This window comes from Octopus bimaculoides, chromosome 11, assembly GCF_046866305.1.
Source record: "Octopus bimaculoides isolate indiv1 chromosome 11, ASM4686630v1, whole genome shotgun sequence".
NCBI lineage: Eukaryota > Metazoa > Mollusca > Cephalopoda > Octopoda > Octopodidae > Octopus > Octopus bimaculoides.
The window spans coordinates 33193363-33208417 of record NC_142938.1 but is presented as its reverse complement, the minus strand read 5'-3'; the positions used below and the strand labels follow the sequence as shown (position 1 = coordinate 33208417).

Here is a 15055-nt window from a genome sequence, read left to right as displayed (position 1 = left end):
TAACACAAGAATTCAAGACAGGATGCCCCTGGGAGCTCCTCTATGCTGATGACCTTGCACTAATTGCTGAGTCACTATCAGAACTAGAGGAGAAGTTTCAGGTGTGGAAGCAAGGACTAGAATCGAAGGGCCTTCCTAACAAGTAGGGACGTAAACAAACCACAAACCCCTTCAGGTAGATGGCCCTGCTCGATCTGTAGAAAAGGCATAGGTAGAAACTCTATAAGATGTACCCAGTGTAAGCTATGGACACATAAGAAGTGCAGCAATATCAAAGGAAGGCTAACTAGGAAGATAGTTTTTGTATGTGGCAGATGTTCAGAAGCAATAAACACTGAAAATGTGCAGAGAACAACTTCTGCCACATTCCAGGGAGAAAAACTAGAAGTAGTTGATAGCTTCCGTTACCTAGGTGACCAAGTCAGTAGCGGGGGAGAGTGTGCTGAAAGTGTAGCTGCTAGAATATGAATTGCCTGGGCAAAGTTCAGAGAGCTCTTACCTCTGCCAGTGACAAAGGGCCTCTCGCTCAGAGTAAAACGCAGACTTTATGACGCATGTGTACGAACAGCCATGCTACATGGTAGTGAAACATGGGCCGTGACTGCTGAGGATATATGTAAACTCGCAAGAAATGAAGCCGGTATGCTCTGATGGATGTGTAATGTTAGTGTGCATACTCAGCAATATGGAAGTACCTTGAGAGAAAAGTTGGACCTAAGAAGCATCAGTTGTGGTGTGCAAGAGAGATGATTGCGCTGGTATGGTCATTTGGTGAGAATGGATGAGGATAGCTGTGTGAAATAGTACCACACCCTAGCGGTTGAGGGAACCTGTGGAAGAAGTAGACCCCGGAAGACCTGGGATGAGGTGGTGAAACACGACCCTCGAACATTAAGCCTCACTGAGACAATGACTAGTGACCGAAACGTTTGGAAATATGTTGTGCGTGAGAAGACCCGGCAAGCCAAGTTAGACCATAATCCGTGGTCTCCGCCAGGGGTGTAGCCAGGCCACTTATGTGTACCTTTCCTTCATTGGTCACTAAACTCTGCTTGCAAAGACCTGTTGAGGCAAGTGAAATCGAAATCGTAATTGAACCAAATTTAATGACTGGCACCCGTGCCAGTGGAGCGCTAATAGTACTGTCCAAGCATGATCATTGCCAGAGCAGCTGTCTGGCTTCCGTGCCAGTGGCACGTAAATAGCACCATTTGAGCGTGATCGTTACCAGTGTCGCCTTATTGGCACCTGTGCCAATGGCATGTGATAAAACATTCGAGCGAGGTCATTGCCAGTGCCGCTGGACTGACTCCTGTGCAGGTAGCACGTAAAGAACACCATTTGAGCATGGGCGTTGCTAGTACCGCCAGACTGCCCCTCGTGCCTTTTGAGCGAGGCCGTTGCCAGTACCTCCTGACTGGCCTTCGTGCCGGTGGCACGTAAAAGCACCCACTACACTCCTGGAGTGGTTGGCGTTAGGAAGGGCATCCAGCTGTAGAAACTCTGCCAAATCAGATTGGAGCCTGGTGTAGCCATCTGGTTCGCCAGTCCTCAGTCAAATCGTCCAACTCATGCTAGCATGGAAAGCGGACGTTAACCGATAATGATGATGATGATATATATACATATATAAGCCTAAAGGCTGTGGCCTTGCTGGAGTACCATCAGTGCAATCACTTTTCAGTAGCCAGTCTCATGCAATTGGCTTTTGGTGAAGGAGGGAGTTTGACACAGCTGCTCTCTTTAGTTTCTTGCCATGATATAGATTCCTCTGTGACCTTGGACACCAGGAAATCGAGTTGTTTCTTGAAAACATCTACCCCTGCTCCATGACGATCGCTCATGTTTTAACAAGGCATTAAAAACTTATGGGCTCATGTTCCAAGTTACTACAGTACATGGTCCTCGGTCTAGATGGCATATATACATACCTACTCACATACATAAGTTTACCTATTTATCTACATTTATAGTTACATCATAGATACATACATACACAATTTTATATATTCAGATATATATATATTTAGCAAAAACTAAGTTTATAAATTAATTAAAAATAATAATAAAAAATTTATACATTAATTTTAAACTAACGTTAATTTCAATTTGAAATTTTCGAGGACAGTAGATAAATTTTTGATTCCATAATGTATTTAATAAGTGTGTCCCAATTCTGATTTTTCTCATGGACAGCTCTATGTTGGATGCTCTAGAGTTGGGAATACAGAAAATTTATTTATCTATGCACCCAACGACAAAACCAAAAACATTGTGTATCAGGAAGCCCTGATAGACTGAAATTTTGGAGCAAAGATGCCCCCTCCCTCTGACAACCTCTGAAAACCTCTCTCGACAACCTCCAACAATCTCTCGACAACCTCTGACAATCTCTCACCAACCTTCGACAACCTCTCTTGCCAACCTCCAAAAATCTCTCTCGCCAAACTCCGACAATCTCTCCCTCCTCCAGATTACAGTTTTTTGTACTTTTTCACGACAGAATATACACCTTTTGTAGCAGTTATAAAGAAATTGCTTTTCTATACCAGAGTAATAAGGCGTTTAAATAGAACATCTTTACCCCTGGGAATAACCGGGTACACCATCTAGTATATAAATAGATTTATCTAGAAAAAATTAAGTTTATATCTTAATTCAAAAATAAAAGGTTATAAAATGATTTAGCATATGTAATTTTGAAAAATTGATATTTGATATTCTTCATTTGAGTGCAAGGAAAGGAAAATAATTATATAATCTTATATAGAGCTACAAATACCTATACATATATGTGTGTATATATATATATATATATATATATATATATATACACACATACATATATACACACACAAACATACATATATATACACACATACATATATATATATATATATACACACACATATGTATATACATATATATATCATCATCATCATCATCGTTTAACATCCGCCTTCCATACTAGCATGGGTTGGACGAATTGACTGAGGAATGGCGAACCAGATGGCTGCTCCAGGTTCCAATCTGATCTGGCAGAGTTTCTACAGCTGGATGCCCTTCCTAACACCAACCACTCCGAGAGTGTAGTGGGCACTTTTACGTGCCACTGGCAAGAGGGCCAGTTAGACAGTACTGGCACTGGCAATGACCTAGCTCGAATGCTTTGTTCACGTGTCACTGGCACAAGTGCCAGTAAGGTGACGTTGGTAACGACCACTCTCAAATGGTGCTTTTTACGTGCCACCGGCACAGAAGCCAGGTGGCTGCTCTGACACTGATTCCGCTCGGACGGTGCTGTTAGAGCTCCACTGGCACGAATGCCAGTCATCGAATTTGGTTCAATTTCAATTTCACTTGCCCCAACAGGTCTTCGCAAGCAGAGTTTCGTGTCCAATGAAGGAAGGTTGGCATGGGTGCCAGTTGTCAAATTTGGTTTGATTTCACTTGTCTCAACAGGTCTTCACAAGCAGGGTTTTGTGTCCAAAGAAGGAAAGGTATGCATAAGTGGGCCGGCTACACCCCTGGTAAAGCCCACGTGTTATGGTCTCACTTGTCTTGTCGGTTCTTCTCACACACAGCATATTTCCAAAGGTCTCAGTCACTAGTCATTGCCTCAGTGAAGCCCAATGTTCGAAGGTTGCGCTTCACCACCTCATCCCATGTCTTCCTGGGTCTACCTCTTCCAAAGGTACCCTCAACCGCTAGGCTGTGGCACTTCTTCACACAGCTATCCTCATCCATTCTCGCCAAATGACCATACCAGCGCAATCGTCTCTCTTGCATACCACAACTGATGCTTCTTAGGTCCAACTTTTCTCTCAAGGTACTTCCATACTTTAGTGTATGCACACTAACATTACACATCCATCAGAGCATACCGAGAGGCCCCTTGTCACCGGCAGAGGTAAGACCTCTCTGAACTTTGCCCAGGTTATTCATATTTTAGCATCTACACTTTCAGCGCACCCTCCCCCGCTACTGACTTGGTCACCTAGGTAACAGAAGCTATCAACTACTTCAAGTTTTCCTTCTTGGAATGTGGTAGTTGTTTTCTGCACATTTTCAGTGTTTATTGCTCCTGAACATCTGTCATATATGAAAACTATCTTCCTAGTTAGCCTTCCTTTGATATTGCTGCACCTCTTATGTGTCCATAGCTTACACTGGGTACATCTTACAGAGTTTCTATCTACGCCTTTTCTACAGATCAAGCAGGGCCATCTACCTGAAGGGGTTTGTGGTTTGTCTACCTTCCTACTTATTAGGACTTTGGTTTTAGCTAGGTTGACCCTAAGGCCCTTCAAATCTAATCCTTGCTTCCACACCTGAAACATCTCCTCTAGTTCTGATAATGACTTAGCAATTAGTGCAAGGTCATCAGCATAGAGGAGCTCCCAGGGACATCCTGTCTTGAATTCCTCTGTTATTGTTTGGAGGACTATGATAAATAGGAGTGTGCTGAAGACTGAACCTTGGTAGACCCCTACCTCTACCCGGAATTCATGACTGTACTCATTGCCAACCCTCACCTTCCTGACAGTGTCCCTGTACATTCCTCACACAGCTCTCACTAACCATTCATCTATCCCTAGTTTCCTCGTTGACCACCAGATAAGGGATTGGGGAGCCCTGTCAAAGGCTTTCTCCATGTCAACGAAAGCCAGGTACAGAAGTTTATCTTTGGCTAGGTATTTCTCCTGCAGCTGTCTTACCAGAAATATAGCATCAGTGGTGCGCTTTCCTGGCACAAACTCAAACTGCGTCTCATCTCAACTGACTTTCTCCCTAATTAATTGGGCTATGACCCTCTCTGTGACTTTCATTACCTGATCCAACAACTTGATACTTCTGTAATTATTTGCATCTAAAGCGTCACCTTTACCTTTGTAGCAGTTGACTATGGTGCTGCTACACCAGTCATTGGGTATGACTCCTTTGTATATCACCTGGTTAACTATACGGGTGACTAGGCTATAGCTAACACTGCCAGATATTTTGAGCATCTCTGTAGTGATTCCTGATGGGCCGGGAGCTTTCCTTGTCTTCATACTCTTAATTGCTTTATCTACCATAGTACTGTCAACTCGGATAGCTGGTCCCTCTGTTGGGTCGACATTCGGCAGACTCTCTTTCTCCCATTCATTCTCTTTATTGAGCAACCTTTCATAGTGGCGTCTCCAAATCTCTCTCTTTGCAGCCTCGTTCAGTGCAAGTGAATCATCATCCAAGCGGACACATTTCTCTCCTATGACATCATGATTCTCTGTCACACAGTGTCTTGCAACACGAAAATCCTCAAGTCTTTGGTCCTCACGGCACCGAACATTGGCAAATTTTTTATCTGCTTCCCCTCTATCTAAATAAACCTGTCTCCTAGCTTCCCTTCTAGCAGTCTGATACAATTCCCTGCTACCACCATTCTTCCAGTCCTTCCAGGCCTGTTTCTTTTCTCTCATAGCCCTGTCAACAACATTGTTCCACCACCACATTATTTTGGCTCGAGAGGGACTTTGCACCATCCACAGATCTGTCCCGTAGAAACCTCCAGTTGTCTTCTACATTGTGTGAAGCTATATCCCCTTCTATTTCGTCAAAGGCTTCAAGTAATACGTCTCTAAATCTCTGTCCATTCACAGGATCTTTAAGCTTCCAGACCCTTGTCCTCCCTACTGGTCGTCTTCTAGGCAACCACTTAGCTCTGATCCTGAGGGTGTGATGGGTAAATTGTCACCGTCTTATACTTTTAATTTTGCCCATGTGCATTGTTTGTTTTTGATTTTGTCGACTACACTGTGTAATAAGGTCAGTTGGTCACCATCTGGACCGTCTGGAAATTTTTCTATAAATTCCTGTTCCAAGAAATTTCCTATAATAACGATTTTTGAACTCCAATTTTTCGCAAATTGAAATATTTGTTGCATTCACTGTTGAGTATTTCATTTTCATTAGCAAAGTCTCTCACTCTCTATTTCAATGTTTTCATTTCAAGTTCTAATTCGCTATCTGGAAAACCGACAGTTTATTCTATTAATGTATACATAGTGTAAAAACATTATTTCTTGAATGAAAATTTTCTAATATACCAGTATAATTTTTGTAAATAAAATAAAGAAAGGATTTTGTTGTTATGGCTGTTTAGAATGCTATAATCCTTACAATAATAACTAGCTGGACCGATGTTGGCCTTTTAACTTAAAAACTATGGGAGGAGCCTTTTCAGTAAAAAAAAGATAAATAAATAAAATTGTAAATATTTTCAGAGGAAAAGGTGAACAATTCAAGGGAGATTTTGCTGTTGTTTCTAGCACAACCCAAACCACCCTCTGTTTTTCACTCTCACATGTATTGATGTTTTTTCAATAATTTTCTCCCGTTAAACGCATTTTATGGAATGATGACGCTGAAGTAACAGATGTGTGATCCATTGGTGGAATATAAGCAGCAACAAAAATTTTAATCTAAATTTTTACCCCCACCTCAATCAAGCAAAGCTCTGTGTGTGTGTGTGTAAGAAAAACATTTTCTAACAAAATTATACTATTAAAATGAATTATCATTTATGCAACACTTTTTAAAAATCACTGTGGATAAATGTCAGCAGTGACCTTCTCAGGCTCTCCAATATTTTAATTTCTAAACAGAAACAATCAGGGGCAAAGAATGGGGTTTCAAAAGTTCATAATTTCTCAAATATTCTTTTTTATAGCATATGAATGTATTTATGGGGAGAAATATTGAAAAACATCAGTACATGCGAGAGTGATAAAGAGAGAGGAGGGTTGTCTTTGGTTGTGCTGGAAACAACAGCCAAATTGCCCTCAGATCACTCACTTTTCCCTCTGAAAATATTAACATTTTTTTTTTCTCTTTATTACCAAACAGGTTCTTCCCATGGTTTTGGAGAGCAAAAAAAATTGACCAAAATAGGTATGGAGTGGGATAATGAGGGAGGAGTGGTGTGCAAAAAAAAGAGTTTTTGAAACTTATTTTCATACAGAGATGCACCCACCAACCCCATCATTTCAAAAGCTGTGGTTTTAAAAAAATGGGGAAAATTCCTGTTAAAATAGAGTAGTTGTAACTTATTTGGTCTTCCTGATCCAAAACTCCATTTTACTGAAACTCCTCTATCTACCATCTCAGAAAAAATTTCCCCACAAATCGATTACAATTATAATTGTAATCTATGCCATTTGAAAGGGATTTGTATAAACTTTCATTAAAAGATACCCGTTTTCCTGAAAGTTGAGAAAAAAAGTCAGGTCATGTGAATTTTCTGAAACTCCTGTCTCCATCCCCTTGAAAAAATTCTTTCCCATAAATCCTTATATACTTTGAAGCAACAACATCTAAGCGGTTTTGGAGAAAATTTTGTTTAAAAGTATCCATTTTTCTGGATGTTATGAGGCAACAAAGTTGGGGGCACATACATCTGTAGTAATGCCTTTTTATTTATACGATTTTTTTCATTTCATGTTTATTTCATTCATTGTTTGCAATGTTCTCTCCCTCTTTCTCACACACACACACACTGCAAAGCTTACAAATGAGTTGCTGAATTGAAATCTCTATGTTGCTTTCGGGGAAAGGTAAAACTTGACAAACTGCTTCTCCCTCCATGATGTTTGTTTGAAAAAGGGAGATTATGACTATGATAAAACAATGAAAGCAGTATTTACTAAGTGAGGCAGCGCTATTTTACAAATAAATAATTAGTCGTAAAATATAAAAATTATTGGAATTAGGAATCAAATGTGAAAATGTTATCAAGTAGCTAGCAAAAAACCACCCAGAAGGCAGTCTTTTTGCTATATATATATTACCTAAGTATATTACATGGAAAAACGCAAGCATGAAAAGTAATATTCTTAAGATTATAAACCTGGAAAAGTACAGGACAAGTTATTACACCTGTAAAAGTATAGAACAAACTATTACTTCATGTAAAGTAAAGAGTAAGAAACTTTTTACTTAAAATATTGCAGCAAAGAATCCCAGTTCTTCTAATTTATCACTCTTTACAGTTCTCATCTTTTAAATTTATTGTACAAAACTGTTCAGCGAATTTGTAAGTTTGTCTAATTAGTCCCTTTTTTCTGTATTTAAGGCAATAAATTAGCCAAATTCTACTTAAGTATAGTGTTATTTGTAAACTATGATAAAATAATTTTTAATATTCAGATTTTGATTTTAGCTGCAATATTTTAAGTAAAATGTTTCTTATTTGAAGTAATAGTTTGTCCTACACTTTTACAGGTGTAATAACTTGTCCAGTACTTTTCCAGGTTTATAATCTTAAGAATATTATCATGCTTGCATTTTTCCAGGCATTGATGTTATAAGATAATTGATAATGTGTCAATTAATAATTTAAGATTTTACCTTATAAAATACTGAAAGACAATATTTCAATTTTTCCGTGTAAGTGATGATAATATTTCGATTTTTTTCATGTTTAATTTAAATATATGTTGTGATTGGATTATTTGATATTACCCATTCACACCAAATTAATGGCAGGGATTTTTACCATTATGTTGGTTGCACCATGGCTCACCAAAAGTTACAAACAAGACCCCAAAACCATCAGTTACCAGGCTCACCTTAAGTAACCTAATTTTGCAATAAAAAATGACTATTATTGTACCTTCAATTTTATGTAAATATTTAGTTTTTCATAAATTAAAACCATTTTATAAACCAAAAAAAAAAACATTTTTAATTTCCAAATTTAGGAAAATGTTCTTGTTAATTTTTTTTATCTATGAATTTTGTTCGTAAATAATCATTAATCAATCATACAATCTATGTCTTAAATTTAATTTTTAGTTACAATTCCACTGAATTTTATTTTTTAAAGTGAAAATCTCCCCTAACAAAACCCCTCTTTAATAACCAGAGATGTTTTTATAGCAACATATATGAGAATGTCTCCATCTATCTGCTTGCTTGTCTGTCTGTCTGTCTATAAGCTCATCCCACCCCACCCCAACACACTCCTACTCTACTTTCCACTCCACCCCATCCAATTCCTTACACCCACCCCCTACCCACATACCCCTACCTCTACCCCCACCCTCAGCCTAACCCACACTCCACCCATGCCTTCCCCACCTCCCAACACCCTCACATCACACCACGCACACACTACAACTGACCAACTCCTTTCTCCCCTCCCCATTTTCACACATGCATACGTCAAGATCACCAGCATTCTCTCTCTCACACACACACTCACACACACACACACACACACAGCTCCTCGTTCTTCGATCACCGTTCTTTCTCCCCCTTTGTTATCTCCCCCTTTTCTTAGCTCTCCTGTGTAAACTTTCTAACTTCCAGTCAGCAGAAGCTATGATAGACCGTTGACCAACACCATTCAATTTTTTTTCTCTGTGTTTTTCTCCTTGTTTTCTCCGTATTCTTTCTGTTGAAGAGTGTAGCTCGAAACGTTAAAGACTTTCCGTATTCCCGAGCGTCAAACTAATACATCCTTTTGTTGTTTACACCACCTGTCCTCGTCTGTTGTTGTTTTTTTTCGTACATTCTCCCATATATATATATATATATATATATATATATATATATATATATATATAACAAAACTGTCCGATGAACGGGAACATGAAACTCCGAGTAACAGTCTTTTGTTATATTTCTGCTGCTTTTAAATAAAGTATATATATATATATATATATATATATATATATATATATATATATATATATATATGTATATATATATATATATTACATGGTAAAATGCGAGCATGTAAAGTAATATTCTTAAGATTATAAACCTGGAAAAATACTAATTGTGCATGTGTACCATAATGTTGTTATGTGTCCTCAAATCAACCCTGATACTGCCAAGCTATCATCAAAGCCATTGCAGCCTTCAGCAAACCATCTTTTTAGGGATAATGTAGGACATTACATACAATGGGCATGTGATTTAGGTAGGGGGATACTTTAGCTGCTATTTCTAGTGTGTCAAGCAACCAGGTAGAAGCTCTTTCATTGGTTCAATTGCGTGATGAAGATTTTTTTACACATATATGTAATATGTATATATATATATCATTAGCAGAAGTTAGAGAGTAAGACAAAAGCTGAGACTTTTGTGTATTGGCACTTATCAAACGTGAATTTGTCCATTGTCACTTTAACTTCTGACGAAATAACTTCTAAAATACAAAATTTCATCCAAAACGTTAAGAGTAAACCCTATTCTATGTGACACATTCTACCAGTATCAGAAGTTTGAAAGTGTTTAGTTAAGAAAAAATTAATTAAATAATCTGTATGTCTAATTGAATAGATCCAAAATGGATTAAAGGCAAAGTTGACCTCGACGGAATTTGAACTCAGAATGTAAAGACAGACAAAATACCACTTCTAAAATACAAAATTTTTTCAAAAAAGTTACAAGTAAGCCCTGTTGTATGTGACACTTTCTACCAGTATCGGAAATTTCAAAGTGTTTAGTTTGAAAAAAAATTCATGAAATAATCTGTACGTTAAAGTTGACCTCGGAGAAATTTGAACTCAAAAACGTAAAGACAGATCGAATACAGTTAAGCATTTCACCTGATGTGCTAACGTTTCTTATTTCTTTATTGCCCACAAGGGGCTAAACATAGAGGGGATAAACAAGGACAGACAAAAAGATTAAGTCGATTATATTGATTATATTTGATGTAACTTTTTTCTACTGAACCAAATCTCAAACTATTTATGCCAAAGTGTAGCTGAGGAGGTGTCTTCTTTAAAACTGTTAACAATTTGCAATTTAGTTGAGAACTGAATTAGTGGTGAAGCTTGGAAGCTGCTGCTATTGGTGAAATGGTGGACTTAAGAATATATTCAACCACTACCATGGTTGAATGATATAAAGTATATAAATATATATTGTATATAATATATATATATATCATCATCATCATCATCATCATCATCATCATCGTTTAACATCCGCTTTCCATGCTAGCATGGGTTGGACGATTTGACTGAGGACTGGTGAAACCGGATGGCAACACCAGGCTCCAATCTAATTTGGCAGAGTTTCTACAGCTGGATGCCCTTCCTAACGCCAACCACTCAGGGAGTGTAGTGGGTGCTTTTACGTGTCACCCGCACGAAAACGACCACGCTCGAAATGGTGTCTTTTATGTGCCACCCGCACAAGAGCCAGTCTAGGGGCACTGGCAATGATCTCGCTCGAAAACCCTACAAGGCCAGTCAGGCGGTAGTGGCAACGGTCAGAGCTCAAGATGGTACATCTTATGTGCCACCCGCACAAGAGCCAGTCCAGGGGCCCTGGCAACAATCTCACTTGGCTTGCCGGGTCTTCTCACGCACAGCACATTTCCAAAGGTCTCGGTCAGTAGTCATCGCCTTGGTGAGGCCCAATGTTCGAAGGTCTTACCTCACCACCTCAGCCCAGGTCTTCCTGGGCCTACCTCTTCCACGGGTTCCCTCAACTGTTAGGGAGTGGCACTTTTTCATGCAGCTATCCTCATTCATTCTCACCACATGTCCAAACCAGCGCAATCGTCTCTCTTGCACACCACTACTGATGCTTCTTATGTTCAGCTTTTCTCTCAAGATACTTACACTCTGACGGGTATTCACATTGACATTACACATCCAGCGGAGCATACTGGCTTCATTCCTTGCGAGCTTACGCATGTCCTCAGCAGTCACAGCCCATGTTTCACTGCCATGTAGCATGGTTGTTCGTACACATGCGTCATACAGTCTGCCTTTTACTCTGAGTGAGAGTCCCTTTGTCGCCAGCAGAGGTAAGAGCTCTCTAAACTTGGCCCAGGCTATTCTTATTCTAACAGTTACACTTTCAGCGCACCCACCCCACTACTAACTTGGTCACCCAGATAGCAGAAGCTATCGACTACCTCTAGTTTTTCTCCCTGGAATGAGATAGAAGTTGTTTCCTGTTTGTTTACAGTGTTTATTGCACCTGAACATCTGCCACATACAAAAACTAACTTCATAGTTAATCTGCCTTTGATATTGCTGCACCTCTTATGTGTCCATAGCTTGCTCCGGGTACATCTTATAGAGTTACTACCTACTCCTTTTCTGCATAATGAGCAGGGCCATCTACCTGAAGGGGTTTGTGTTTTATCTACCTTCCTACTTATTAGGATTTTGGTTTTTGCTAGGTTGACTCTAAGGCCCTTCGATTCTAGTCCTTGCTTCCACACCTGAAACTTCTCCTCTAGTTCTGATAGTGACTCCGCAATTAGTGCAAGGTCATCAGCATAGAGGAGCTCCCAGGGGCAACCTGTCTTGAATTCCTCTGTGATCACCTGGAGGACTATGATAAATAGGAGGGGGGCTGAGGACGGAACCTTGGTGGACCCCTACCTCTACCCGGAATTCATTACTGTACTCATGTCCAACCCTCACCTTACTGACAGCATCTCTGTACATGGCTCGCACAGCTCTCACTAACCATTCTTCTATCCCAAGTTTCCTCATTGACCACCAGATAAGGGATCGGGAGACCCTGTCAAAGGCTTTCTCCATGTCAATGAAGGCCAGGTACAGAGGTTTATCCTTGGCTAGATATTTCTCCTGCAGCTGTCTCACTAGAAATATGGCATCAGTGGTGCTTTTACCTGGCACGAACCCAAACTGCATCTCATCTAAATTGATTCGCTCCCTAATTAATTGGGCTATGACCCTCTCCGTAACTTTCATAACCTGATCTAACAGCTTGATGCTCTGTAATTATTTGTGTATATATATATATATATATATATATATATATATATATATATATATATATATGTATATATATCTGTGTGTGTATTACTAAATGAATTACCTGGCGTTGCCTGGATTACTGTTGTTCTTATTCATATTAGTAAACAATAAATATGTAGATTTTTTTTTTCATAATTATTTCAAAATATTTATATTTTATTAAAAAATATTTAAATTGTAATGATAATAGAAGTTAGAACTGAAAATCTGTCAATCTTGAAGCACTTCAGGGTAAACAATGAATAAATTGGTGCTGCTTCCTACTTGTGAGCTACCAACATAGAGTTGGCTGTGGGAGAAGCATATAGTAGAGAGATCAAGTCCAACTACCTTGAGGGATTGACCCTGAGATTTGTTAACTGAAACACTAAAACTTAGTTTAACTGGAAACTGGAGTCTTTTAAATTCAAATGGAACACCTGTAGGTATGAGAGGAATTTTTGGAATAAAGACATTTTCTCCTTTGTGACTACCTGTTATGATTGTTGCCTATAGGACATGGGCTTCATGGAAGTAACAATTAAATGAGTTCCATTACACAAGCGAGGTGGGTCAAGATTCCTAAGCAACATAATGAGAGCATCTGGCTTTAGTGTTAAGTTAGGCAGTGGCATCCCAGTGGGTTTAAGTGCCTTCAGAAATTTTAACAGCCTGATCTTGATTGCCTGTTGTGTGAATTGATTGAAAAATCATTTCTGATGTATCTGTTAAATTTTGAGGAAGTCCATGATTGCGTTTATCAACCATTTCATTAGATGGAGCCAGTATAGCTCTTTCACATAGCCAGTTTACATCAGTGTAATTGACAATCACACATACACTCACACACCCATACACTCTCACATAGACCTACATACACATACTGAAGAGAGACGCACACAGATTGATCAATCCCTAGTGATATCTGAAGAAGGAATTTTTACATTCAGAAATATTTATCAGACTATGGATGATTAAATTACATCAGTTATTATAATCCATTGTTGTTGTTATAGTGCATTGTTGTGCCATTCAAAACACATTATTATTATTTATTATTTTTTACAAACAATACACAATGCTTCAAGTGAACTATGATACTCTCCTATATATATATATATATATATATATATATATTTATAAAGGTCAGGAGAATGTTGATTTTCCACATATATAATTTTATTATGCATTTATTTATTTATAACATTCTTCCCTGGACCTACACGCGTTTCAGCTGCATATACATGTATATCATATAACTAAATAATTGGCCCTCTGTGAGTTACTACAACAAGGATTCCAGTTGGTCCGATCTACTGAACAGCCTGCTGAGCACTCAACAGACACGTATCCTCTTAATGCAGTTCTCAGGAAGATTCAGAATGACACAATTTGACACGGCTGGACCTTTGAAATACAGGTACTTCTCGATTTTGCCAGCTGAGTGAACTGTAGCAACATGAAATAAAGTGTTTTGCCAAAGGAAACAACATGCTGCTGGATATGGAACTTCTGACCTTATGGTCGTGGGCCAAATACCCTCACACTCTAATTTTTGATCATCTGACACAAGATCATGTCTTCCAATGCCCCCTCCCCTCTCAAAGGCTCTTTGTCTTGCAAAGTCACTTGGTGACCCCCACCAATGCAGGTGCTGCTTAAAAAGCACCCAGTCCACACTGTAAAGTGGTTGGCATTTGGAAGGGAATCCAGCTGTAAAACCAAAACTGACCTCGTCTGTGTGAGTGCCACATAAAATGCACTGAGTCCACTCTGTGGTGTGGTTGATGGACATCCAGCCATGAAAACCATGGCAAAATACACTCAGAAGCATGGCTCAGGCTCCTGCCTGGCCAGCTCCTATCAAACTGTCTGACCTATACCAGGATGGAAAGAGGACATTGAACAATGATGATATATATGTCACGGTATATATTTGTGTGTGTGTGTATATATATATATAATTTTCTATCATCTTGGCTCAATTTTTCAACAGCCCTCACCATTTGTTTTTACAGTCTTGTTCTCACTGTCTTGTTTTTACTGTTTTTATTGTTTTTACTGTCTTGTTCTCACTGTCCTGTTCTTGTTAACCCTTTCACCCTCTGCATACTGGCTTCATTTCTCTCAAGCCTACACATGTTTCACTGCCATGCAGGATAGCTGTTCGCACACAGGCATCAAACAGTCTGCTTTTCAGCCTAAGAGAGAGGCCCTTTGTTGCCAGCAGGGGTGGGACCTCTCTGAACTTTGCTCAACCTAATCTTATTCTCACA

At 39.1% G+C, this 15055-nt stretch overlaps 1 protein-coding gene across 3 annotated transcripts in view; it reads left to right on the top strand.

Moving 5' to 3' along the window:
• LOC106871767 (vacuolar protein sorting-associated protein 54) overlaps nt 1-15055 on the top strand; it is a 484461-nt gene that overhangs the window by 221922 nt on the left and 247484 nt on the right. The gene's annotated exons all lie outside the window — the stretch shown is intronic.